Source organism: Ixodes scapularis, unplaced genomic scaffold (genome assembly GCF_016920785.2).
Source record: "Ixodes scapularis isolate PalLabHiFi unplaced genomic scaffold, ASM1692078v2 PGA_scaffold4__175_contigs__length_147842914, whole genome shotgun sequence".
NCBI lineage: Eukaryota > Metazoa > Arthropoda > Arachnida > Ixodida > Ixodidae > Ixodes > Ixodes scapularis.
The window spans coordinates 30,103,896-30,108,301 of NW_024609879.1; positions in this window are offsets into that span (position 1 = coordinate 30,103,896).

Here is a 4,406-nt window from a genome sequence, read left to right on the forward strand (position 1 = left end):
TGTGCACACTGCAGCAAAATCACATCTAGACATCGATTCCTGTTGGGGGCCTATAGTCCTAGCAAATCAAGGAGGTAGGGCGAGGGAAAGTAAGGCCGGGGAGGAGGAAGCAGACGGAACGCTAGAGAGGAGAGGGGGAAACCTCCTCCTCTCTCCAGCGTTCCGTCTGCTTCCTCCTGCGCGGCCTTCCTTTCTCTCGTCCTACCTTCTTGAGTTGCAACAGACTATAGTCATGTCCGTATTCAGGGAAATGGCGATGCTGATGAAGCTGCCAGTAAGTGCATTGAGAGGCAAGTGGATGTCAAGTATATCCCATACACTCACTACAAACACACTCTCAAAAGAGCAATCCAGAAGAACTGGCAGTTAGAATGGGACACGGAAATACACAACACGCTTCATTGCGTGAAACTTACCTTGCGGGAATGGGCGAGTTGCCGACAAAGGGAGCGCTTCTTTGAGGTTGTGCTCTCTCGTCTGAGATTGGGATACACCCATCTCACGCATGGGTACCTCCTACAAGCAAACGCAGCTTCCAAATTTGAACACTGTAACGAGTCGTGGAGTGTCATGCATATTCTTATCACATGCCCTAAGTACTATAACGAACGCACCACTTTTTTCTCCCCCCGAACTTCCGAACTTCATCATGCCCTAGGATCGCTTACATAGGGCTATAGTTAGGCAACGTACTTTCAAACAGATGTACGCCATGGACCAAAACCTAACTGGGCCAAACTTGGGCCCTTACGTTTGCCAGACGTTTTCCCAAGTTGGGCATTTCTCGGGCGTGCTACCTGGGCAGGCACTATATAGCCTGTGCAACGGTAGTGAATAATATAAAGCTATGTTAAAATATTCGTTTCTTGGGGGGCGGGGCTTTATATAGCAGCATCACTCTCAAGTTTTGAACAAAATAAAAACCTTGTAAAGCTATTTTGACTAAGTTTAAACGTAGAGCAGTGTAAGCGAGTTTGTTTATCTCGCTGAGTTTGTTACACAGTAAGATTGGAAGTTTTGCCCAGGCAACAGTGATGTATTGAGGTGATTTTTATTTCATACCATAATAACTAAGTTTTTTTTTTAATATTATATTTTAAGTGCTCAAGGTTAAGGGATGTATTCAAAGTGAAAACTTAAATACATTCCTAAACTGTTGATGTATTCTTCCCTTATTAAGGTGTTATAACAGAAGATTGGGAATCATCATCTTAATAATTTGGGGCGTAAGCTCTAAGCAGTAGCGATTGTCAAATGTATCCTCTTCTTTGCGAAAAGAACTGCGTAATTATGTATGAATTCAAAACTACACATGCGAAAGCAAAATCGCCCATTCAAATTATTAAGAAGTTCAGGGTGGAGAATAAGCGCTACGCTACTTTCAGCTTCGCAGTTTTCTTGTAAGTTTTCGAGTGCGATGGCCGTAGTATAGCCGTGGGCTGCGTTCCTACATTTTATATCGAGCTACATCAAAGTGACATTGTACAGCATTTTCTACACCTGTAAAATAAAACAAAGAAATCTAACAAGCATGTAAGATGCAAATTAATAAATAATATTTTTTAATAAGAATAAAAAAAAGAACAATCATTGATAACCCCCCTTGATTTTTCTCAGACAAAGTCGCCTGAAGACTGACATTAAGAAGCGGCCTGATTTTTAAAATAATTTGAATTCAGTGTTTGTTAGTTTGAAGCCACTAAACTTAGTAGATCGATCACCTCCATTTGCAGAACTCCATCATGAAGATATCCCCTCCCATTGTTCTCCCCGTGGCCACCATCCATCGTCTCAAATACCGGGAAAAGGCTGCTATTTAAATCTAGTTTATGGAGGGGCAAAGGCTGTATAGAATAAAATATCGTGATTAAGACTTTCCTCTCGAAAACAATCGCGATGCGAACGACGGTAGGCGAACCTTTGGGGGAGAGCGAGGTTACTGTGCTTGAAAACAGGGTTTGTAGGGAATTACACAACTGAAATTATCTTCATACGTTGGAAGCCAGGGACGTCAAAAATATCTAGATGAGGCAATGCAAAGGTCTGCAAACAATCTGTCACACAGCAACGACTGCCTAAGCGATTAGTGAGGCAAGAATGTCTCTGAGCTGACAAGCAGCTCTAGAATCTTGAGAAATGTCACAAATCACAGTGACAAATGACGCCTCATCCACATGATCAAGTGTTGATTGATCCCCATCAAAAAATTTTTAAGAACATATATATACTGGTGTCAGTAGCACTCAACATTACCATTCCAAGGCGAGTGTACATAAATTAAGAGGAGTCGCGGTTGATGGTGAGCACTCAAAAGACATGTCGGGACTCCTCGCTCTTCTGTTAATCTCTGCCACGTTGGCGGAAGGCCTTCGCTCAGGTGAGTTACATGTGGGTCAACTATTCACACAAGCTCCGGCTGTGCCGTCTGATAGTAGACCCAACAACGTAAGATAAGTAATCAGTAAACTCGCAGTTCTTTTGTATTGTACATAACTTAAGCCACCATTATTCAAAACAAAATTGCAGTCACCTATATTTTTAAACATCTTTTATGCATACAATAAATTATTCCAAAATCGACTTTTAAAATTTGTAAAGAATACTTGATAAAGTATTTCGGCAGTGAAAGACACCAAATGGTCAATAAATTACCGTCAACTTACTCTACATCACCATACACAGTGGAGAGCATCAGCATGTGGTAACAATGGTAGGAGAAGGACATACACATCAGCCGGGACATGTAGGAAGTTGTTCAACTTAAAAAGAGGTAGAGCATCCTCCTTCAATCCGCTAAGTTTTGGTTCCAAGTGAGATTAGAACATATATTGGTTACACTTTGACCAAGTGCTTGTGTAGCTTGATTTCCTGCCATGTATTTATCAGTCTCAGAGTACATAAAATGGTGGGATAATCATTACGCTAATTGGAATAATTACCTTAAATTTGTTAATAGCTAGACGTTTTAATTTTTGGGTTTAGGTTTCATTCTACACTTCCAGTGTTGACAGAAATTATCATTGGATGCCAAAACTATTTAAAAGTTTTGCGAAAAGGTATTGTTTTTACTAAATAATAATTAAACTTTTTTTTGCCTTTTTCGTCCGATCTAGAGATAGTGCTGAAAAAGAGCGCTGCGAGCCATGTCCACAATGACGCTCGGAAGAGTGGCGTGGTCCCTCCATTCACGTCGTCGCTTGTTTGGACGGCGCACCCGCCAAGAATACGCTGCCGAGATAACGATAATTTCGTTTAAAAGTCTATGTCAATCTTCCAAGTCTTATTGTGGGAAGGGCCTGTGGTGCTCTTTTAAAGTACAATTTACAAAAATCCATCGAAAAAACGCGAAAATTGTAAAATTAATATAACAAACAAATATTGTCCTTTTTTTTAAATTATTTTAGTTATTTTGCGCTTTAAAACCAATTGCGGCCAATACTCCCACTTCAAGATGTCCCTTTAAACCACATAATTAAAAAGTTTTTAATACATTTTAGTTAATTAGTCAACTTTCCTTAACGATTATTTACTCATATATTATCTGCTGAGGTTGATAAATACATGGAGAAGATGGAACTCGTCTAATCATCATCAGGTTTTTTTTTTCAATTCGTTCGCACAAAAAATGAAGCATCTGAATAATGCGCAGATTTTGGTTTTACCAACAGTCAAAATTGTGCTCGATTTTTGTTTTTAACTTGGAGCACATTGTTATTAAACCTGACAAAACGAACTTTATATGTAGGATAATACATAAAAAACAAGCGAGCTGGTGATGAGTCATGGTAATAAAAACGCGAGACTCAGGAACACAGCAGGGGACGAACACAACTGAACGTCTCAAATAGTGTCTGAGACGTTGTGTTGTGTTCGTCCCCTTCTGTGTACCAGAGTCTTGGGTTTTTATTACCATTTATATCTAGACACTTCGGATCTTTATATATCAGCCAATAGAAAGAGACGACATGACTGCAGCATTAATCAGACGCAACACACATAAACCTGCGCATTCTCTAAATGTTCGCCACCATAGTTTTATTTATGACAGAAAATTGCTGAAGCTGTTTGATACATGTGCATCCAAGCTATTTACTTTCCCGTTTGGCAAAATGTTTTTGAAAATAAAGCCCCTCAGAGGCAAGGAGCCTGGAATATTACAAAAGCTCTAATAAAAAAGAACAGGACTGGCCAAACTTATTGACTATAGCCTTCGCGCGCTATCCCCATCGAAGCATGACTCACCCTTAACAAGACGTTCAGACGTCTCAAATAGAAAGTTTATTTGCATGATACAAAGAAAGTCTTAAAAAATTTGCTATTCAAAAAATGAACTGCTACATTTGCATGCTGTAAATCTCTATACCCAAATATTCGAATGTGTCAATATAACTATACTTTTAGCAGAA